The following is a 25,107-nucleotide window of genomic DNA, read 5'->3' as shown; positions in this document are numbered from 1 at the left end:
GTGTATAGTCAATATGCATAACATGTGTATAGTCAATATGCATAACATGTGTATAGTCAGTATGTATAGCATGTGTATAGCCAATATGTATAACATGTGTATAGTATGTATAATGTGTATAGTCAGTACGTATAACATGTGTATAGTCAGTATGTATAATGTACATATAGTCAATCTGTATAACATGTGTATAGTCAATATGTATAACATATATATAGCACAGCACACAGAACCACAAAGAGCCAGTTCATGAGTGTCTGGAGGTAGGTAGAGAGCACGGGCACTCAACTACATGAGGGTATGGGAAAGCCCATTGTCAAGGCAGCTTGGGCAGAAACTGAATATTTCGGCTTGTTGGATGAGAGAAAAAGGAACTTGAGAACTCAGGAGGTGATCTGCTGGTCTAAAGCTGAGATGGCTTAGTTCTCGGGTCCAGTGTTTGCTCTATCCTGGAACTGAACCCCTATACCATTGTGCCAGCAGGGGGAAGACAGGCTGAGACCGCAGAAGAATGTTGAGTGCATGTCTAAGGAATCCAGATGGTATACAGAAAGGAAAGAGCATGCGAGCTGCTCTGAGGAGACCAGAGCTAGAGAAGCAGAGAAGTGGCAAGAAGGGAGGGAACAAATGGCACGGTGTCACTCACATACAGAGACTCTCCTAGGCAGAAGGCCGCCAAGAGTAAGGGGACAGAAAGCAGCCAGAGTCATGTAGTAGATGTCTGGGCTATAATTCTGAAAAGGACCAAAAAGGAGGCAGCCCCAGTCACATGACATAAGGGACAAAGTCTGAGGTAGGTACCAACTCTGGGGAACGGAAGAGATAAATGGTGGGCAGTAACAAGACAGAGAAGCTTGGAGATGCTCCACTATTCATGGCCTCCCAGCCCCTTCACTCGGCATCTCGTCTCCTGTGTTCTCATGGAGGTGAGGCTAATGGTGTTTTCCCTCTAGTCCCACGTTATTAGTTGTCCTCATGTATACCATGGGGTGATGGGAGCTAGACTAGGCCACAGAGCCACAGCAACCTTAGGACTTGTGCATTGAAAGGGGTGGACTCTGGGTGTGTGTGTGTATGTGTGTGTGTGGAAGACAACTCTGGTATGTTTGTGTGTATGTATGTGTGTGCATAGAAGGTGACTGGGGTGTGTATGAGAGTGTGCGCTCATGAGTGTGCACGTGCACACACACATGCAGAAGGTCTCTCGCTTCTCAAAGGAAGGGAAGGGGTAACCTCCCACTAGTGACTGAGAATTTCTGTTGGTTATAACTAGTGCATACTGTCCCTGAACGCCATTGCTGAATGCTTATGAACTTCAGCAGCTGAGTGTCACATGGAGACATGACTAACAGTTGGATTTTGCCAGGTTACACTGAGAACAATTATATAAAAGCAAACACAGTCAGCAGATAAAGCATCAGCCCCTGCAACTGCCCCTTTCGTTCCCCCTGCCCTTGCTCTCACCTGCTCACCTCCTGAGCCATTCCAAGTCCTGGAAAGCTATAGCTCTACTCTTTAGCTCCTCAATCCACAGCTGGTAACGCTGGGGACCTAGCTTGATGTCAGTCATGGAGGGGACATTTCCTCCAGGAACATGGGTGAGCCCTGTGAGTTGGCACCCTTTCCTGGAGCCAGTAATTCCCAGCATGCAGGGTTCTTCAAGGATCAGAGGCCTTTGTGTGGTCCTTTGAACAATAGGGAGCTCAAAGGAACCAGCCAGGTTTCTCACTGTAAAAATAGTCTGCAAAAACAGTTCTTACAACCTGGCAACCCACAGCCTCAGGATGTTCCTCTGTCCACATGCTGAGACACTTCTCTGCTACATCAGGTTCTGTGTATGCCCAAACAGAGCTTTCTGCCTTGCCTAGGGAGTGACAGCCAGGCTATGCCCCTCCCTGCTCTCTGCCTAGAGATGCAAGGGCTGGACCTGGAGGAGTCACAGTTGCCTAGCAACCTGCCCACACTACATCACAAATCTGCTACCTTAAATATCCGGCTGCCACAGAGGCTTTTTTGGAAAGTTCCGCTGAACATTTTTAGACTGAAGTCTAAGGTTGCCAAGTGAAGTGAGCACAGATGCTGGGGCGCTGCACAGGACCCTCCACCCATAGCAGCTTCCCTACCTCCATGCTTCATGCAGCTGCTGAGGAGCTGCGCAAGGCACACACACACACACACACGCACACACACACACAAACACACACACACACAAACACCAGCTGGGCTAGTACCATGTTTCACGTGGAGCAGAAACTTTGCAGAAAAGGATGAGGTTTCTCTGAAACCACACCCTAGAAAGGGACAGTATGGCCAAAGTGCCATGGAGGGATATGTTTAAGCATGACATGAAGGCATCAGTTCAAGCACCCGTGTGCTTAGCTGAGGGATGTTTTCAGAAACCATGATGCACTGATTACTGCTCGACATGGTAGATACTCGACAAACCAATGATGTGGCCAGCCCTGCTTAGAACAGGCATCAAATACACAAACGGCTCAGGAGCCTATGGTGGCGATGGCTCGGAGATGAAAAGGAGGAGGGTGAGGTGAGTGCTCACACCAAAGGGGGTTCAGTCCAAGGCAGACTGCTCAGACGAAGGATGCAGGGCTTATTTTAAATGACATCTGGATTGTTTTGGTAGAGTAGCGGATTTCTCAAAAATGAAATGAAAATATATTAACTATTTTAATTCTATGTGTTTGGTTGCTTTGCCTGAGTGCATGTATCGTACAACATGCCTGCAGCATCCTTGGAGACCAGACAGGGAACTGGCTTGCTCAGAACTGGAGTTAAGCCATTGTGAGTTTCCATGTGGGTTCTGTGAACCTAACCAAGGTACTCTGCGAAAGTAGCCAGGGCTCTTTCTGCGGATCCAGCCTCTCAAGCAGGCAATGAGAGTTCCTTTGGATTTCTCTTGCAGAGGTGCCTGAGTCTACAAGAAGAGGAAGGGGAGGATAGAGAGAGTATATAGGAGGAAAGTTCTGGGAACACTTGACAGAAATTAGAGGCACAGTCCATGCGACTCCCAGGGCCCTAGGATGCCAGCACCACTGTTTACAACACTAGTGTTATTCTGTTTCCAGTGTGTGCTACTCTGTGTGCACACATGTAGGGGAATGAATAATTCAATAGACAAGACCTGAAAGTTCCTCTCTCACACACAGAGTGTGGCTATGTGACCAACATGGCCAGCAGCAGCCAGCTGTCTGCTCTGACAACTCAGCAGCAGTTCATAGTCATATGGGCTCCAGAAGCCTGTGTGGTTTAGCTGTCTACACCTGTGTCCTAGAGAGCAGGATGGAGAGGGATAAACCCCACCCCCTATGTCTATACTGCTCATATCCCTAATATGTCCCACTTAGTAGTATACCTGTGTCAGAACCAGATTGGTCCTGCTTTGGGGCCAGCAGACATGCAGTGCTCAGAAGTAAGAAGCAAATGTCACATGAGACTGATCGACTGGCTTGTGCCCTTGGACTTGGTAAAGCAAGCAAGAAAAGAAACAAACTGCTCTAGGTATAGGAAAATCATCAGATTTGGCCTCAAAACTAGTGAGGTGAGACTCATTCCTCCAAAACGTTGACTTGATTCAGTTGTAAGCATGCTCAAGTTGTAAAGGGTGAGGGGTGGTATCAGAGGAGACAGGAAGCTCTTGGCCATCCTTCACCCTCAAATCAAAGACAGATGGCAAGCAGGGAGGCCATGCATGAATGTGTATGTGCAGGCATGAGGAAGGGAACTTACATAGTCTTTGTTATAAACGTCCCTTCTCCTGTCAGGACAAGATAGAAAACTGTGACTGCTGAAAGCCAAGAACTTTTCTGAGTGATCTTAATGTTTTCAAGATGCTTTGTAGTCAAGAAAATCATTCAAGGGAAAGACAAGACCTTCACTTAATATAGGTGGACAGAAGACACGGAGAACAGACCACAGTGAAGACATGAGCAGTCATCAATCTTACAATGTTTACCTCAGAAAGCAGGCACCCTATCAAAGGGAGACCTTTGGACAGAACGTCAGTCAACCAAAACCCCAGAACAGCGGTGATTTGAATGTGTCATTATAATAAAAACATATTTAAAAGTCCCAGCTCGGGGTTTCTACCTGCCTTCGACCATTTATGTTCCCATATAAAAGACACACACACAGCCTTTATATTTTTAAATATGCCTTAGGCAACATAATAACAAGACAGCTGCCTTACCCTCTGTGCTCTTAAAATCTATTTCCCAATTGATAACACCAAATTATTACTTACTATTTCTGTTTCATCTGGACTACTCTTAGTTCCAACTGGCCAGCCCATGTGGCCATGTCTTTATGGCTCAACTAACCCCTGATGGTCTTCCTATCTCATCTCCTGTATGGTCTTCTTTTATCCCATGGCATGTCTCCTTCCTCTCCTCCCCTCTGCTCCTTCCTCTAAGCCCACCAAAACTCAACCCCAACTATTTCTCTTCTCCCCAGCTATTGACTATTGACATCTTTAGCCACCAATCACAATTAACTGGGGGCAAGGGTCACTCAGTGTCTTATGTACAGATTCTCTCATCTTGGGGGCAAACAGCCTTAGGGGCCCCAAATTAACATTAAAATACAAACAACACTAGGCCAACCTACTACACATGGAGAAAGGTAGGGTAGCGAGGTTACCCTCGCCCTTGTCCCTAGGGCATGAGTGTGTAGCAGGTGTGAGGACTCTACTACCTCACTTGTGTTGTTCATCTCCATGTCTCTCCTCCATCGCAGGCAAGACTGTGTTATCAGTACCAGGTCCCTGAAGTCCCTGTACATGGTCACTCTTACATGCTGATGCCCAACACATCGTCCTGTATCCTATACTAAGCACTGTTGGCAAGGCAAAGAGCAGAGGTCCACATGCCTCTGAAGGAGATTCCCTGAATTTGGGGGTTCCTGTCTTGGAAAGTACATTGTAGGAAAGACTGGAATATACTTAAAATCAAGGGGAACACTAAACAAGGGAAGAGACAATCTTTATGCATCACTGTGACAGCTAGGGACCAGTGAGAGACAATACCATGCTGTCTACCTAGGGTCCTTGGAGACTGGATGACAAAATAAATATTAAAGGGAAACAGATTTGAAGGACTAGACTGTCAGTTGAGATTCGGGTCTTTGATGGATGATTAGGATATTGTCATACAGATACCCATCTCAGAAGCAGGAAGGAAGCCCGGAGCACATGATGCTAGCTGCCTCAGGATACCTGACCCCAAGCCTTGGTGTAGAAGCCACTCCTGTTCTTGGACTAGAGCCTCCCAAGGGAGGAGGGAAATGGAAGCTGGTTGGGGCCTCAGGGTGGTTAGAGGCAACACACCATCCTCCCTACATTCACTCGTGGTGCTCACACACACTGTGGACCACAAAGATGAAGTTTATGACGAAAGGTAGAGATTCTTTTAGAGGGCATATTTTTAAACGAGAGAAGAAATGGGTAGAATCAAATTACCACTAATTCCCCAAATTTGAAACCTGGTGAGTTGTCATCATACATTTAAAGAAAAAAATCAGTCCTGAGAGCAATTTCCACATCGTCCTGGGCTTGCACAAACAGAAGAGGTTCTGCAGTGGTCATAACTGGCACATCTATTCCTGTCTTTGTAATTATGATGAAAGACAGAAAGAAAAAACAAACAAGCAGAAAGGGAATAAAAACAAGGTTGTCTGAGCATAGGTGTGGCTCAGGACACTTTCTCTACCTTGTCTTGAACAAAGGAGATACATTTTACACAGATAAGTCACGCTCTGATAGTGACACTTTGTAATTTATTGGTTGGAGTAGATATCATCCAGATAGACCTGTGAACTTGCTTGGGACAGACGCCAGTCCAGCTAGGTTGGCCTCCTTGCTGGGTTGTCTTGCTGTGTTATGTGGGGAGTTGGTAAACGTAGTCCCCGTGGGCAAATAGTCTCTGAATCTAATACCAACATCATCTGTCTTCCTGTGAGTTTTCTATTTTGCTTGAATGACTTCCACAGTCATTTAAAATCACCCCATCATACTTCTCTGATGCACCCAATCTTTAAAATATGTTAATTGAGCCCAGAGTTGTTAGTGGTGTGGTCTGTGTGAACTGAGCCCTGGGTTTGTTAGTGTTGGAGTCTGTGGACTCCACATTTCCCCCTCCTTTCCCCTTTCTGCTTATTTCTTTCTTTCCCTTTTATATGCTTTTAAGAAAATAAAGTTAGCTTTGAATAAGACACACATGAAAAATGAAACTGCTTGGAAATGAAATCACTGAGAATATGTGACTGCCTGTAAAGAGAGACATGAAAAAAATTTACACAGGGCTCAGCACTACTCAGAAGTATTTCTCTTTCACTAACACTGTGCCAAGTACAGCCCTGGATCCATTCACCAAAACTTTAACAGGGGAGACTCTAACACTGGAAACCCCAGGTGAGCTAGCAATGGCTTCTGTAAGTGCCTGCAGTGTCACAGCCTCACAATAAGGACAGCTGTACACATCAGCTCCCCTAGAGCCACTCCCACATACCTGCAAACATGTAGAATGGGAGATGGAGAGACGGCTCAGCTGATAAAGTACCTGCCACAAAAGCAGAAGGACCTGTGTTCAGGTCCCTGAGATCTACACAAAAAGCTGGGCATGGCAGCACACGCTTGTAGTCCCAGACTTGCGGAGGTGAGCAGAGACGGTGAGTCCCTAAAGGTCACTGGCGAGCTAGCCCAGCTGAAACTATGAACTCCAGATTCCATTAAAGAGCTTGCTTTTAATAAAATAAAGATGGAAAGCAACCTAGTAAAAGCACTGAATGTTGCTCTTAGGCCTCCACACATGTGCATTTATATACACACACATGCACATGCATGCATACATGTATACACATGCACACACATACCACATCCATACATGTGCACACATACACAGACACGCACATGCTCCTGCACCCACAAACACACACACACACACACACATGAACATGTACACACACATGCGTATGCACATGTTTTCACACACACACACACACACACACACACACACACACACACACGGACGGACAGATGGACGGACAGACAGACGGATGGATGGACAGACGTTGGAACAAACCTAAGGCTTTCATGTAGTATTGGCTAGTTATTCCACTCTGAATATTATGTCTGCAGACATAACAAAGAAGACAGGACAAGTAAATTACTGCAGTCCATGACAGCCCTCCAGCTTCCTCAGAGCATCACTCTGGGTCATGGTAGTAGGGGCAGTAAATCCTACACAAAGGCAAGGTCGTGAGGGGCTTCCTATTCATATACTCTGGGTACAATATCGACTCCTGCTCTGGTTACATTGATGTGTGACAATACAGAAACTGTGTAGCTCCAAAGTCAACACGGCTATGTTGTTGGCTCCTGAGATGTCATGGGTTTCACCTAAGCAGAACCCAACCCCAACCATCTGCTTTGTTGATTACAAGTGATGTTTCTGAACCATGATGATTCAGTGCCCCACCTCGTGTCATCCCTTGGTGTCCATAAATCAGGCAGGATTGGAAAGGACTAGAAGAAGCATGTCTATGCTGTGATCTTGAAATCCAATCTTTCAAAGGCACTCTAGCAGTAAAGAGGGCAAATTTTACTTCACAGTCTGCAGAACGGCTTGCAGTTCTAAGGACCGGGGTCACTGTGAGATCTATTCTGTTAGGGTCGGCAAGACTCCATGGTTTAAAGAACCTGAAAATTCATTACTGAAGTTCTGCTTTCAAGAGCCAAGTGCAAGGTAAGTGCTGATCTATGGAAGAACACAGTGGAACATTCTGGACAAAGACTTGAATAGGCAAAGTCCATGCTGTGGCTGTGGCGGGTCCCTTAATGACAAGCCTGGGGAGAGGAGCAAGTTACAAGCTAGTGTATATAAGATACCAAAGACACAAACAGATTAAAACCTGTTTCTCTCCACCCTCCACCTCAGCTCTGAGAAGTCTGCACTGGCTCCTGACAAATCTTTTGTAGGCAGCCACACATCCCTTTGCGTCCGGGCCCTCAGCTGACTGTGTTGTACCAACTTCCTCCTGACTCCCAGCTTGATATTTTTGTAGTCATCATAAAATAATGTTTAGGGAGAAAATGAACACAGACTTTCCCATTCTCCTAGAACCAGATAATACACCGTAATAAAAATCACCACGTGCAGTTTCCGAGAGTGTTTTATTCCATTTGAACGTTCAATGGCACTTCAGTGGGATAAAAAAAAAAAAACGTTCCAGTCAGCTTACAGTCTAGGTATTCAGCAAGTGAATGGTATGCTCCAGAGGGAAAGTTAAAAATATATCGCAATCCCCATATGTCAAAAATGGTGTTTACATAATAAAAAGGCAGAAGTCCAGCTAAGTGGAAACACATTTCTAAAGATAACGTAAAATGCTAGCATCAACAATGTATGGAAATTCTTGGAACATAATGAGAGTGGTAGACCCTGAAGCGCAGTGGATGACTGTCTACAATTGTTCTACAACTGTAGTTCCAAGAGGACCGAAAGAGCCAGAAATTAACTGCAGCATGTGCCATGCCTTGGGGACATAAGGGAATACAAATTAAAACAAGATATAATTATTGCCTTTTATTTTGAAAAACCATTAAAAGTGGACTATAATTTAACATTAAGGAGGTTATTGTGAGAAAATGACACAAATTTTTCATGGGGATATACATTTATTCAAGTATATAGTCAAATATCAGCCTTAGGACATCAAGACTAGAAAAACGCTTACAACGCTTTTGTAGATCTGAACACTGTTGGATCTACAGTTGTGCCTTCCAAAATTTATTCTAATGAAATTACTAAGGGGCAAATCCAAAGATCTGTGTGGAACGAGACTGTAGCGGCAGTGTAGACAATGGAGCAACCACCTGAAGGGCTGCCATGGATGACGAGCCCCATGCACACCAACCACCAGGCTGCACTGCCACAGGCTGATGCTGAGCTCAGAACAGCTCTACCCTTTCCTCAAGTCCTGGAGCAGGACAAGTCCTCTTTTGTAGAGATACCACTAGCTCCTATACCAAAGGGTGTGCTCATCTTGGAGCAGCTTTCCTGTAATATCATCTCCCACGTCATCGTCCCAAACTGACCATGTGACCACTCCCCTTTCCCCTGTCTTATCTGATTCTTTTCCCACAATTCATCACTCCTTGTTAGCTTGTCACAGAAGCCTCATGACTGAACCACTGCTTTGGTTTGTCACTACATAACTGTGAAACCTGCATCTATATGAAAGCATTGATATCTAATTCACAGGACCTTTTCTTACTAATCTAACTTTTTCCACTTTTATTTGTAAACTGTATCTGTGAAACACAGGCTAGGAAGGGAAAAGATTTTTTTTTTGGTTCGATTTGGTTTTCCTGCAGTGTCATCGTGAAACATAAAAGGCTATTCATAACATGATGTGAGCCAGTCATTACCTGGGAGGGCTTGAAATGTTTTGTGAAACAGATAGATGTTAAGACGGTATTGAGTAAAGAATATTGCATTCTAAGCCAAATACATTACATGACAGCAGTACGTGCATCTTTGTATGTTTGACACACATGTATGCAAAGGTATCAAAACAGAACTACATAAGAATGATTGTCTCGGGAGCCATATTATATATGTTCACTCCCGTGTTAGGTCAGAAGCTCTATGATGGGAAAGTGATAATATAAACAGTAAATTCAAAATAATGACTAAGAGTTTTCCAGTCTCTCTCACTGTCAAACCCTCTTCCGAGACATCGGTGGCTTCACTTCCTGGTCTTGGGAAGCAAAATGCTCATCAGCTTTGCCCTCCTCCCTCAGCTGTCTCGTCCACGTGGAGTAGCTTCCTGCCTGCAGAGCATCCTAGGCCACCCAGGAAGTCTGCCCTCATGGTCTTCCGGAAGCCACAGCAGGCAGCTCCAACCTCACCCTGAGACCTCGGAGGATTGTGAGTATAGTAGACAAATCCTGCCTAAGTTCCTGAGCGCAGAGGAGCCCTGGCCCTTGGCTCCTCACAGGACGGACATACAACCAAGCTTTGCATGGTGGTAACGCTTCCCCAAACCAGACAAGTCACAGATATCAATGTAAGCCAGGGGACTGTGCCAACTGAGCAAGGACACAAAACACAGGAGAATCACATCTTTAAGAAGGTCACTAAAAGTCCTGCCAAAGGCAGGATGAAGACATCTCGAGGAAAAGAGAAGATGACGTCATGTATTGCTTGATGTCTTAGTAAGGGTTTGGATTGTTGTGAACAGACACCATGACCAAGGCAACTCTGACAAGAACATTTTAACTGGGGCTGCCTTACAGGTTCAGAGGTTCAGTCCATTATCAATAAGGCGGGAATCATGGCAGTGTCTAGACAGGCATGGTGCAAGAGGAGCTGAGAGTTATACATCTTCATCTGAAGAAGGCTAAAAGAAGGCTAGCTTCCATGTGGTTACAAGGAAAGTCTCATTGTCCATCCTTATGATAACACACTTCTTCCAACAAGGCCACAACTACTTCAACCAGGCCACACCTATTCCAACAAGGCCACACCTACTCCAACAAGGCCACACCTACTCCAAAAAGGCCACACCTTCTAATAGTGTCACCCTCTGGGCTGAGCATATTCAAACTACCACACCTGGAAAGCCACACTAAGCAAAGGTATGGGGAGTTTTTCAAGAAAGGTAAAATGACCCCTCACACAAGGCAGGGAATAGAAAAAGAGACAGGTGTGAGGTAAGCATGCCTGAGCTAATACAAACCTACAAAATAGTAATAGTGCTGTCTTGCTAAGGTCGGAAGCGTGCATAATGAGTATATGCACCTAGACAGAAATCAGATGCATGCATGAAGGAATGAAAACCATTTCTAGGTCTTGCCTGGCTTTTCTGTGAATTGAGAAGAATGCTGCACACAGGCTAATGTCTAACAGGCAAGATCGGAAATAGGAACCCTCAGAGAAGCCCTTGAAGAGAAACACTAAAGCCCACATATCAGCCAAGAGAGAGGAAGGGCAACTCCTTCTTATCACAATAGGATGCAAAAAAAAAGCCATCCATGAAAAACAAGAAGCAGATCGTCCATGGCATGCACCTGGTAATCCTAGGAGAGGAGGCAGAGGCAGGCAGATCTCTGAGTTTGAGGCCAGCCTGGTCTACAGAGTGCCAGGACAGCCAGAGCTACACAGGGAAACCCTATCTCAAAAATAAAAAAAAACATTAAAAGCAATTTTTAAAAAGCAGGAAATAAAATATGAGAAGTGATATGGTAGATTTATGTAACAAGGTATCAGCACTGCATTTAACAGCCGTCTCATGGACCATTTCAAAACAAACAACCATAAACATATGTGATGGTTAATATTCACTGCCAAGTTCAATGGATTTAGAATCACCTAGGAGATATAACTCTGAGTATGCTGTCTATGAAAGTTTTAAAGTGAAGTTTAGCTGAAGAGGGAAGACCATCCTATGGGCTGGGGGTCCAGAATGAACAAGGAAACCAGGAGAGGGATCACCAGTATCCATCTCTTTCTACTTCTGACTGTAGAGACCATGTTTTAGCTGCCTCAGACTCCAGGGATGGCTGCCACACCTTCCTCCCATGGTGGACTGTATCACCTCAAACCACAAGCCTGGGTAAAAACTAATACCTGAAATTATCTGTCAGATATTCTCTTCATGACAGGGAAAACCAAGCAAGTAACAAAATGGCAAAGAAAGCTGACAGGCTGAGCTCTGGAGTAGATTTTAAAGTCACCATCCCCAAGAAACAGGTTATTTCACAATGATGGATGGGGAATGTGCCAAGATACAATTTACGTGACCCACAACATGACTCTAATGTATAAAATTAGAAAACTGACAAATCTGAAAAAGTGTTTCTGTAATAAGACGGATTTTTGCCTCATGGCTTCCTACCTGAACTCAGGGCTGCAACTTGAGATCCAGGATAGCTACCTCTACTCAGTACAATACTGGAGGCCTTCCCACTGCAACCAAGCTGGACAAACTAACAGAACCACTGGATGGATGGATGGATGGATGGATGGATGGATGGATGGATGGATGGATAAATGGATGGATGGATGGATAGATGCAGTTGTAGTCATTCTATTCTGGCTGCAGACTGTCTTAGAAATCCATAAAATACTAAATGAAATTAGCATATAAATATCGGTCAACATACAAAGTCAACAAAATCTTATTTCTATATAACGGCAGAAAGCAACCAATTAACTACTTTAAATTTTCATTTTATGTATACAAAAGTATCAATTTGATTTACATGAAATTTACAAATTCAAAATGCCTACAGTGCATCTAAGGAAGATAGGCAGACTGCACAGGAGTGACACAGACTTGGCATTTCAGAATGTCCAGACGGAGGAATCTGAGGCAGTGATGGTCTAACCCGATGAACATGCCTACTTCTCTCCAAAGCAATTCATATACATAGTTCTATGACAACCGTCGTGGCTACATAGTTCTATGACAACCATCGTGGCTACATAGTTCTATGACAGCCGTCGAGGCAGGGTAAGGTGGGGGTACAAAGTGACAGCAAAGGCCCTGAGGGGCAGAGCTGGCACAGGCTGTCCACACAGAGCCACTGACCATGAGAAGCTGAACTGTAGGCAGGCAGGAGCACTGTACCAGTCAGACTCTCCCAGGGAGAGTCACACACTCACTAGACATACAAGGAACTGGTCATTCAAGTCAGACATGCCCCTCCACACACACACACTCTTTCACCATACAGAGTGAAACACACAGAAAAAAGCTACTGACACACATGCACATCACCTTTGCAGAGCCACATACATGCTCACATGTGCCACGTACACACTACAGGTGTGGATCTAAGGGCAAAGCACCAGGCTTTTAGAGCCTTGAAAGATCTAACTGCAAAGGACAGCATGGATGCTGGGCTGGATGACACTTGTGAATCTATCACTACAGATCCCAGCCTGAGAGTGAAAGGGCATGTGTCAAAGTCACACATAAAGCCATGGCTCTCAACCTGTGGGCCAGGACCCCTGTGAGGTGGGGTTTCAAATGACCCTTTCACAAGGGTTGCATATCAGATACCCTGTAAATCGGATACTTACATTATGATTCATAACAGTAGCAAAATTACAGTCATGAAGTAGTAACAAAAATAACTTTATGGTTGGAGGGTCACCACAACACGTGGAATTGTATTAAAGAATCTCAGTATCAGGAAGGTTGAGAAGGTTGAGAACCACTGATTTAAAGGGTCTCTCACTGAGAACACATTACAAACAGACATGGGCACATAGCCTAGTCAGAAACAATTTGACATTTCCTATCAAAGGGACAGTAAAGACAAGAGAAGAAGCTGGTCCCAGGCATGTGAGGACCACAGTGTGACAGCACCACTCACCGCTCAGACTAGCTCACATCATCCGGTGTTGATGGAGACACATGAGCTCCTGAGCCTGCCTCTGGGCATGTGGAGGGATGCCCTGAAAGTCAGATGTATACGTCCCTGAGCCTGGCAGCCTACTCGGGCTGCTGCACACAGCAGACACACCTGTGGGATCACCAGAAGAGGCTTGGAAGATCCACAGCAGTGATATCTGTGACACTCTCAAATAGAAAAAAAAGGAGAGAGAAGAAAGAGGTGAGAGAGAGAACAAAGAGGAAAGAGAGGAGAGAGGGGATGTCCATATTACAGTGATAAATAACCCATGGGATAACTGTATAATTGAAGGCACAGGCACACATAATCATAACAGCATGGGCAGACATCAAAGGAGTAGAATCCAGGCTCTCCATGCCCATCCCCCAGCATGCTGCATGCCATCCATCCACAGCAGACAGGACGCAGTTCCCTGTATGGAGATGTCTGGGTAGGAGGCGAAGACTAATTTCCTCACCCAAGCACTCTGCTGCAAATGTGTTTCCCTGCAACATTCACATGAGACTCGAGGGAAACAGGAGAGTTGTGTTGTCACAGTATCCCCAAAAGCCATCAGATGTATGCTTCCTAGGACTCTAAGAGCTGAGTAGGCCATACCAACCTGCCCTGACAACATGAGCTCATCAAACCTGAGCAATCCATGCCTAATTTCCTTGCCCCAATGGTATCCTCATAACTGAGTGGGCTGAAACCATTTATCCTGACCAGAGAAGACCCTCAGACCTGTGTAGGCTGTGCCTTCTGACCTGATTCCACAGGACCCTCAGATCTGGACTACTCATGTCCACCTCCTCTGACCATCTAGAGCCCCGACACCTGAATGGGTCATGCCTAATCCTCCTGGCCATGTGGGACCCTCAGATGTGAGCAATCCATGTCTACTTTATCTGACACATAGGAGACAACCATCATAGGCTCAAGGAGCGAAAACTCAGAGCAAATGAGAACGGTCCAGAATTAACTTTCCAACATTTGTGAGAAAGGGATGAAATAGGGATGTCCTGTTTTCTGGAGAATCTGGAGTTGGTCTGAACTGTTAGAAAGATAAACAAGACACTTTGCTAACTGGATAACCATAGCCAACATGGTATCTGTGGCCTCAGTAACACCCAGGGTGGAGAGCAGCTTTGGAATCCCAGGACGGAGATCTTGCAACGCTGTACTCTTCAGTCTCTATGTCCATAATCATCTCTAGGTCTTTGCACTGTTCCCACTCCAATGCAATCCTACGAGCATTACTGGATGGCTGATCAGCCCTCTGCTTCCATAAACAGACACTTTACCTTCTGTTTATTTATTTTTTGATTGTTTACTTTGCTCTGTCATCTTTTATCTTTCCAAGTGTGAATTTACTTCCACCGTCTCATAAGTGCTCCCCAGCCTGAGTGCCAACACTCCCACTGGAAGTCCTCTTCCTTTTCTGCCTCACTTTGGAGTCCTCTAGACTTTCCCCTTCCATTTGCTCCTCCTCACTTGCATTGTGAGGGTGAGGAAACGGAGTGAATTGCTCTAGCATACGCCCTAGCAGGGTCAGTCCTAATTCCGGGTGTTCTGAAATCTCATACGGTCACCTCACCTTTCCTCGTCCGGGACAATGCTCACAAAACACCCAGAAATGTCATCCTGCAATCTAAAACCTACTCCGTTCCATGCAAGGATAGCTAGGTAGGGGCAGCCTTTATCTAGGGTAGGAACACAGAGTTTCAGAGTAAGGAAGTTGGGTTTATGAGAACACAATAGCAAAGAAAGGTCCAGTGTGGACAGCACACAGGGAACATGTGGTAACACAGTAAGAAAGGCTGTGACCGTGGCAAAGAGGTCTGACATCTGGAGCCATGCAGAAGAATGGTGGCCTCCCTGTGTGTGGGCTTGAAGATGTAGTTACAGCTATAGTATTAGCGGGACCAAAGGAATTAACAGGATCCAGATTATTAAATATTAGCAAGAGCAAGAGACCTTGGGGATTCACTGGATCCATGGTAATTGGAGTCGGAACACCTATGAGACCCGGTGTATCTGCTGGACCAAGAGAGCCTAGAGGCCCAGCACCGGGATGAGACTCAGAGCATTGATTTGGTGGCTCTCACAGAAACCAACTACACACTCAGATTCTTTTTCTGCACCCTTGAGCTTGGTGCTACACCAACCAGGAACTGTCCCATCTACATGTCTCCAAGAAAGAAATCCACAATTTCAAAATGAGCATTTGGTGGTGCTGTGAAGAGAGAGAGCCCCAGCAATCGAAGACTCCAATGTACAGACACTGTGGAGACTTCTTTTATAGCTCACGGTGTCCAGAGCCAGCTGAAGGGGAGGGGCATGTGCTGGTACACACCTCCCTTTAGTTCATGGAACCTTTCTGTCCCTTCAAATGACCTTTCATTTCATCTTTACGATATCTGTGTGTGCACAACACAGAGAGATGGGTGAAGGTATTTGTCCTGATACCCAGATGAAAGAGGAAACATTGTCAATAGTCAAGGTCCCTTTCCTATGCACCTGTGGCGTCCTTGCAGGCATAGTGAAGCATCAAGAGCTACCTAGGAGCCACACACAACATGGTAAAAGGGTCTTGGCTAATTCAGTCACACTTAGAAAAGTTCACTCAAAGGAGATGCACCTGAAGGAAGGCAGGGGAGGGTAACATACTTTTATAGGAAATATGAGCCTTCTCCTGTTTGTCACATCTGTCTGCTTTTCTCTACATCCTCTGTCTTCTCCCACTAACACAACTCCTTAAGCCACTTCCCCAGGCTTCCCCCGAACTCAGTATCTTCTGTCTTCAGCATTACACACAGAAATGTTAGAGGCCCTCTCCCTCTGCACAGGTGATGGGTTTCTATAGCTCACAGAGCAGCCCCTACAATGACAGACATCTTACCCTACAATGGCTGCATGTCAACCAAATGTTTCCCACAGGACTTTGAGAAAAGGCACAGTCCAATATCTGCCCTTTTCATTCTGATAGGCAGAAATGTCACATCTTATCTACTTAGGGCAATTTTACAGAAGACATTCTACTCCGGGTCCAGAGAATTCACCAAGATCGTCTCTCAGAGTTGCTTTCCCATCGCTGTGTGGATACATCTCTAGTCACCTTCTATCAATCTCTATATCCGGGGGATTTGCTGAATAAGTCTATAGACTCATTTCTTATTAGATTTAAAATTATGAGATATGTGAGGATCAGAACTCAAGGTTTAATAATTTATTTGACATTTTTCTTCAGTAAAGAAAGAAAACTTCATGTAAAAATTGATGTAACCCATCAATTTGCTAGTAACCCACCACTTGACACTTAAATTACTATTCAGTTGGTAGACATAAAATCTATATGGCCATCTATCAGAACTTCAAAGATCTTCAGATCCTTAAATTTAAAAAAAAAAATAAAGTTTTATTCACACAACCTTCGAAAAGATCCCTTGTGAAAGCTACTGTCTAAGTTGCAAGGTCATGGCAAAAGAACATCTGAAGAGAGAACTTGAGAATTTCTCAGTCCCCTGGGAAACAGCAAAATACTTCAAGATACATATTTTTAAATCACTTTAAAATAAATGGGACAACAGTACTTATTTTTAATCTTCTCCACACGTAACTTTTATAGCATACTTATTAAATGAAAGCTTAACATGGGTTCATTTTGGAAAAGTCTGCCGTCATCTTGAAAATTAAAAAGAACAACAAAATCAGGTAAGGCTGAAGCAGGACCATCAAGTTCTGCATCGTTAGTATTTATATTCAGAGTTGAACACATCTCTATTTGTCAATATTGAACCCAAGTTCCTTCTCCATCCAGCGTTAGATGCATACTGTCAAATATGCTCACACATGTGATGTGGGAGTGCCTGGCTCCGGCACCGCTAGTTACCATTCCTCTAACTCAGAACAACCAAGGCTGCTTCCTGAGCCTTGTTACACACCACAGGAAAACAGTCTAAATAAGGCCCGACTTGCATGGCTTGAATTCCTGGAGGAGGCAGAAGGTCCCCCTGACCATCTTGCCCTCTGGGTCACCATCCCTGACCAGCATAGTTGCTTCTCTCCTCGACACTGAACTCATGGGCATGTTCATTTGCCCGAGCTGAGCATGCAGCACACCTGTCTGAGTCCTGGGTTCCTTATACAGAACGAGAGAATCCATTCCTGCTGTGCTGGTGGTAACACTGCTGTGATTCTCACATGTTCTAACTCTACTCCGGCTAGATCCAGCCTGTGCTAGCTCTGCCGCCCCTGGGGACCCTTCCGTCAGATCCGCCATCCCCTTCCTTATAATGCAGGGTTACTGAAGGTATAGTAAAGCCTGGGGAAGGGGCTTAAGGAGGAGTGTTACTGGGAGAAGACAGAGGATGTAGAGAAAAGCAGACAGATGTGATGAACAGGAGAAGGCTCATATTTCCTATAAAAGTGTGTCATCCTCCCCTGCCCTCCTACGGGTGCATCTCCTTTGAGTGGACTTCTCTAAGTGTGACTGAATTAGCTAAGACCCTTTTCCCGTGTTGTGTGTGGCTCCTAGGTAGCTCTTGACGCTTCACTATGTCTGAAGTGTACCAGTGTCGTGAGCTTGAAATATTTAGATTCATGTCTGGCCCCTCCTGGCCATGGAGGAGCATTCACCATCCTCTTGACACTCCCTGGTGAGGGTTAACAAAGGAAATGGTGTTTCAGGATTAGACATACCTAAGTATGGTTACCGCCCCCATTGTAAATCGAGAACTTCATGTTTTCTATGAAATGCCTCTCTAAGTCCCTAAATTTCTTATATTGAAATATTTATTCCCCCTGAGTGAGGGTGTTAGGAGCCTGACCTTTGGTCAATGATAAAGTCATGAGGGTAAAAGACTCATGATGGCATTAGTGACCTTCTAAAAGGGACCAACTCAGGAGGCACTGTCCAGGGACCTAGCTCAATGGACACTAAGTGTCACACCTTACCCTTGGACACCCAGCCTCCAGAACTACGAGGAATAAATGTCAGCTGTTTGTAAGCAGCTGGTTGTCATGGCAGCATGGATGGACCAGGCAGTGATTAGGACTTCTGGTTTCCCTACGGCAATCTTCACTGAAGGGAGATCCAGGGGAGCAGTTAGACCCAGCATCTGCATGCTGTGCCCTCTCCCTTGCCTCTGTGCATACATGGCCTCATGAGGGAATCAGAGTCCTGATGCTTCTTCTTGTGCCACCATCCTGTGGACACCAGCAGGGAAGGATTGGTGAGTCAGGGGTCGCAGGTGACATCTGTGACTTTACACAATCGTTCTGAAAGTTGACTCACAGGGAACACTGTGTCTAACAAGCAAGCACAGACTTTTCTCATCCTTAAATGAGGATAAAACATCTCAACTAACAAATGCAAAGACCAGTGCAGCTGATCAAAGGGGCAGCTCCACTGCAGCCCAAACTTCAGCTGCTGGGCAAGAGAGAAGGCAGAAAGTTAGCAGATTTCTCCCCAGAGTGGGGAACACAGATCATGTGATTCCACTTAAAAACAGAACTCTTTAAGAATTTTATTTAGCTTTCTTTTTTATAGTTAAATATCCCAGTGTCTCTGTTTATACATCTAATGAACTTTGACATTTTCTGTAATTTCCTGGCCTCTTTTATTTTTACACAGGAACCCTAGCCTGGTCTCTGGACCTTTAGGGAACAGATGTAGGCTGAGCTGATGGCAAGCAGTGTTTGCTCACCTAAGGGATCGGCTTCTCCATAAAGCAAGCCTGGAGAGCAGTGGTAGGTCCACAGAGCAGCACCATAGCTGCCAGCATCCTTCCCTGCCCAGGCTAGCCTGGCCCTGTACACTGCCTCCTTGTTCACAGCGAATCTTCTACATCTTTCACTGAGTGGAGAAGGCTGTGCCTTCCTCCCTATAAGGTGCTTTGGCAGGACAGTGGATAGGGTTAGAATTCAGGCTCCATAAGGAGCATCCTCTGGGTGAGGTGGGTGTGTTGGGTCAAATCTAAGCAGCCTCTGGCTTGAGTCATATGTTAAAGGATACTCAGGCTCCCTGACTAAGTAGCTGGGAAAGACTTCTAAGTCTCCTGCTGCATGGAGCATGAGGGAACTGTGCTTGATCTGCTGACCATAGATAAGAAAAATTTAGGGATTAAAGGCTCAAGTTTGTTCAGAGTCAAGGGCCCACTATGTACCAAGGACTGTGCTGGGGCTGTCCGTACCAACCATGGTCAGTACTAAACTGGGCACTGACCACACCACTTAGAGCAGGCACTGTGCAGGATGCTATGCATCTAGAATGTGTGCTGGATGATGTCCATACCATCTAGAGTCAGGCACAGTTTCTGTACAGAGTCCACACCGACTATGCTTTCAGGTATGTCCAGCCTGTGGCCCATTGGCTCCATGAGGCCACATGAGGATGGCTATGAATGCTGTCCAACACAAAACTGCAAACTTGCTTAAAACATTATGAGGATTTTATCTTTCAATTACATGAATGTGTCTTCTGTAGATGAGAATGTCAAAAAGATCGGGCACAAGTGGCAAAATCAGACACTAGTCTGCCTGGCTGCAGTCTACACAGCCTGTAAGCAGGAAGGCCAGAAACTGTAGGCTGACTCATAAGGCTCAACACCATAAAGCCAGAGAGGATAGCCAGGTACAGGGCTACCCTGCCCTCCTCAGCACAACATCTGTTGCTTTCAACTGGATGCCTTCTTGCAGAAGGAGGAAGGTTGATTCCTGGGGAGACAGCGGTTTGGGGAAATCCTTCAAGCGTGGGAAGTAGATGAAGTTCTCTAACAGGATGTGACCCCGGAAGGACATCGCTCATTGAGCTTATGTCTGTGGCAACAGGCAAACCACAGGACAATCTTAATCGTGCTTCTTAATTCTGAAGAGTGACTGCCTCAGATTAAATGACCAACAGAATTTCCCAGCACGACTCTCACCGATCCCCAGATGGCTCGGAAGGGTTTTCTCTCTAATTGTTTCAACCTCATGAACATCTCCATGTGTGTTTTTCCAGCAGAAATACAGCTAGCTAAGAGTGTCTGTGGAAGCGGCGGTCCCTGCGTGGACAAGCCTGCACTATAACGGTGCATTCCTCAAACCACATCCTCAAAATGACACTCACCATACTTTCAGGGTATGCATGTTCTGGATCCCAGCAAACTGGCAAGAAGTTAACAGCAGCAGAATGTCTCAAATCGAGACATGTGCTTTCACATTTTCCAAAGCATCTTTATGTTCCTTTTAGAGACTGTTAATTCTTACAAATATGACAGGTTATCCAAAGCCCAAGGTAGGAACACTGGAGGTGCTTTGTTAGTTTCGTCTATCTAGTTTGGGAAAGGCACTCTGGCTCCTCAAGACAGATCAGCTCTGACAGTTATGAGTCAACTGGCTTCACGTGCTTCTTCAGGTGTACGTTCCCATAGCTGCTCATTAAGTTTTGAAAGTGGTTTGGGGCTGAGGGTTTGGCTTACAAGCCCTCAGTTCCCATCATACAAAACCAAACCAAACACTCCACTGCTCTCCCTGGAAGAAGCGCCTGTACTTGTAAATTTGTGTGGATGATGCCAGCAGGGGAGAACTGAACAGAAAACCTGCAGATGTCCAACAGATGAAGGTGCTAAGGTCGTCAGGGAAGGGGATTCTCAGTGAATGGAGAATAAACATTTCATCAGAAGATTCTCTGGTTCTATTATATTATCATATTAAAGGTTAATCAAGCAAACTTCTTCTATTTTCTCTATAATCCTTTTTTCAGATTGCTCTAAATTGCCATATGTACATTAGTAGTTGACATTAATTCCCAATATCAGTGATACTGGCTGAACTAGAAATTGATGCTGAAATAAAATTTGACTTCTAATTATATGACTCACTGGTTAAAATCTGAGGTCTAGCCATTTCTAATTCCTACTTAAGCTCTTAATTTAGGCAAAATAATCAATTGCAGATAGAACTGGAGTTAATTTTTCTCAGAATATAATAGTCTATTAGGCACCATGTTAAATGCATTCTAAAAGAAAAGGGTATTTGTAGTCAACACTTGAGAACACATTTCTCATAGTGATTTCTCCTATCAACATTCAGCATGATTTAAAGAATGTCTACATGCAGGTTCCTGGTTTTAAGAAAGATGAATTTAATCATGGTATTCTTCAGAGAAGTGTACATATCCGTGCTACCCAGTATACTGCCAAGAAGTGACAGAACCCTAGTATAGCAGCTGGCACATCACCCTGCCCTTATCTTCTACAAGTCCAGTAAACACTGTCAAGCAGCTGAGACCCCCAAGTCAGCAGTTTCTTCTGTTCCCATCATGAGCTTAAGGCAGGGCTTCAGAAGGATGGAGATTTCTTGTTAATAAAAAGGAATAGAAACACTATACAATTAAAAACCACCAGCAAGGGTCTGTAGAGATGGCTCAATGGTTAAGAGCACTGACTGCTCTCCCAGAGGTTCTGAGTTCAATTCCCAGCAACCACATAGTGGCTCACAACCATCTGTAATGGGATCTGTTGCCCTTTCTGCTGTGTCTGAAGACAGAGACAGTGCACTCACATACATAAAATAAATAAATCTAATAAACACCAGCAAGAAAAGAGGTGTTAAAAACAAAAACAAAACTATCAGCTCGAGCCTTTGATCCTAGCACTCTGGAGGCAGAGGTAGGTAGATTTGTATCAGATTGAGGCTAACCTGGTCTACAGAGCAAGTTCCAGGACAGCCAGAGCTACACAGAGAAACTTAGTTTCAAAAAGAAAATCAAAACAAGAACAAGTCTCTATAAAACTTAAAAAGCTAATTGTGAAAAAAACATTTCACGTTTGTAATTTACCTCTGTTAGAAACCCAATGCTGATGATTCTGCCATTAGCATGCAATGTGGAAGCCACTGCCCCTTGAAGAGACCCTGTTCACACCTCTCCACTGGTGGTAGTCAAGGCTTCCTTCACTAGACCATTCCAATACATTCTAGTCACTACTCTTTAGGGCTCTGTCACATAGCCTCTCAAATTGACAATAATCTCACTTCTGATACAAAATTTTCAAATACAGTATTTGCCAAGCAACTAACATGGGATGTGTAAGAAACTATTCCTCAGACAAGAGATCTAGACTGTAGAGTACAGAAAAATGAGCTGAGAATACATTCCTCGCTCTCCACTCCTGATTAGGAATTGGAGGTTGCCAGCTCCCTCAAGGTTTTGATGCTTTGATCGAGTATAACATGGAGCTGTGAGTGAAAATCAACCTTCTTCAAGTTGCTTTTGGCACAGTATTTTATCATGGCAACAGTAGAGAGACCAAGATGCCAAAAACATGGTGAGGAAGTCATAGTCAGCTGGGGCATCATCAGGACTCAAGACTGCCTAGGGATGGGAGCCTGTGGTACCCAACTGGCCCCAGTCCTCATCTCCAACCTTCATTCATGCCCAAATACTGTATCTCTGGTCTTTCCCCTATAAGATGGTTACTCTGACTGTCATGCAATGAGGTACCTTCCATCCAGGCTGGGACATCTGACTGGAAGATGGTGTGGCTCGCTGCCATGCTTATAATAATGCTGCTATGATGTCCTGCCCTCACCGTGTTTTAGCCTTCCACAGAAACTCAGACATGCATTTCCCTCTTGGCCTGAGATTAAATGTAGCTGAGCCATAGAAAGTACAGTATCTGACACTATCTCATGGATAATATGACTCTTGGAGCTAAGCCTTCCCTAATCTGGCTGGAAGCTAAGTCTCATGGCTTGGTTTATGCCAGGCAGCCTGTTACAGTACTGTTGGCCCATTTACTCTTGCTTTTGTGTCTTCTATAAATGCTAGCATACATATGACTTGCTTTCCTTTAAATGAGAATGCTCAAAAATAAGCAAATACATACAATCATAAAAACAAAATTACAGTATTAATATTCACACCACCCGAAAATCCACTTTTTCAAATAGTCCTTCATAAATCAAGGTTATGAATTTATGGTCATCGGTTGATTGAAAGTTTGTTCTCTGCCAAGCTGGATTTTGATAAGCCCTTCATGCAGCCAGTTCAAAGATCTCCATGCAGTGCATGGGATGAAGGTGGGCTGTGCCGGTCACCAGCAGAGTATGACCAGCTCGGTTATCACCTCACTTTACAAATACAGGTCAGTAGGTCACAGCCTTACGGAATGTTCACACTCTTGTCCATAAGTCTTGGTTACTCCTAACTTGGTGTGCCTGGTGGTGGTGGAGACATTCCCTCTCACTATTCTCAACACATAAGAAAGCACATATATCTGTGTACCACGTGGAAATGTGTCCATGTCAAACTTAACTAGACCTGTAAGTCATGAGCAGAACATCTTAGTCAACTTTTTAAAAAGGTAAAATTGAATTGGACTCAGCAGATGTCCAAGAGACAGTCACTCGTACCACTAGGCATGACCTTTGCAAGGCAGACTTGGAACTGGTGCCATCACTGTATCCCCTTGGGACTTTTGACATTTCCTCAGAATTACAGCTTCAAATGTTAATGATAGTACTTTCCAGGTTCCAGAAGAGCATAAAATTGCCTTTAAGATTTAATTAAGCTTTTTTTTTTTTTTTAAAAAAAAAACAAAAAGCACAGGGTTTTATTTCTAGCCCATTGGTCAGGGTTCTGAGGCCTCAGCGGGCCAGGAAGCAGGCTCTCAGAGGGTGCGGGCTCCACATTACTTGCCGGCGATGAGTGGGTTCCGCAGCACCACGATGACCGAGTCCCCACGCAGGAACATCTTTGAGATGTAGCGGTCCTTGTTGACAGGCTTGGACTTCTTCTTGCCCTTGCCGCTCTTGGGGACCTCGGTCCACATCTCCTTCACGTTTTCCAGCACCATGTTGCAGTGCCTGTCAAAGGCCTTCACCCGGCCCAGGAGCTTCTTGTTGTTGCGACAGTTAATGAGCACTTGCGTGTTGTTCTTGACTGACTGCGTGAGCACTGAGAGGGGACCTGTGTTGAATTCCTCCTCCTCCCGCTTCTGCAGCTCTCTGGGGTCATCTCACTCTTGGGTTTATTGAGGAGACTCATGGTGAAGGTTTCGCTCGCTGATCACTCCCGCCTCCGAGCGCGTTGCTCTAGCTTCTGGAGTACAGCGAGAGAAGGGCAAGCTTTTTTTTTTTAAAGACAAAATTTTAACTTTAATCTCAGGTAGGCCCATAACATAGAATCCTGAGTTGACTTTGATCTGCTGTTATTGGAACACATTGCTCCATGTGTTAGGAAAATTTTTAACCTGCAATGACTCTGATGTTTACTACATCCCTGAACAAATACATACAAGCCTAACATATTTTTCATTTTTCTCAAGCATGCTAACATACATTCTATCTTCATTGTTTATTATAGAGGAATTTTAATCTAGCAACATGAATGCTCTAGCAAAAGATCATATTCAAAGATATGATCCAGCTGCAATGCAAACGTGAAGGCCCTGGATTATAGTATGATCTGGCTGCAAGGTAGACATGCCTTTGGTATACACTTTTAACCTCTGACAATGAAGGTAAGATTAGTTTGTAGAAGGAAGCACCCATGTTTAAAAGTGATACCTAATTGAGGAATAGACAAAGTGACAAATCAGAGAAAGATTTAACAGAATGAGTCAGAGATAGTATATGTCCAATTCACAGGAGGAAGAGAGGCTACTTAAGAGCAGAGAGTGTGTGTGTGGGGGGGAAGGTGGTGTGGT

At 44.7% G+C, this 25,107-nt stretch overlaps 1 protein-coding gene and 1 pseudogene across 2 annotated transcripts in view; both read right to left on the bottom strand.

The window, feature by feature from the left end:
* Dlgap2 (DLG associated protein 2) overlaps positions 1-25,107 on the bottom strand; it is a 720,970-nt gene that overhangs the window by 378,323 nt on the left and 317,540 nt on the right. The window lies entirely within an intron of this gene.
* Positions 24,044-24,446, bottom strand: LOC114620242 (annotated as a pseudogene).

Source organism: Grammomys surdaster, unplaced genomic scaffold (assembly GCF_004785775.1).
Source record: "Grammomys surdaster isolate TR1022 unplaced genomic scaffold, NIH_TR_1.0 167, whole genome shotgun sequence".
NCBI lineage: Eukaryota > Metazoa > Chordata > Mammalia > Rodentia > Muridae > Grammomys > Grammomys surdaster.
This window is presented reverse-complemented; position numbering and strand designations above follow the sequence as displayed.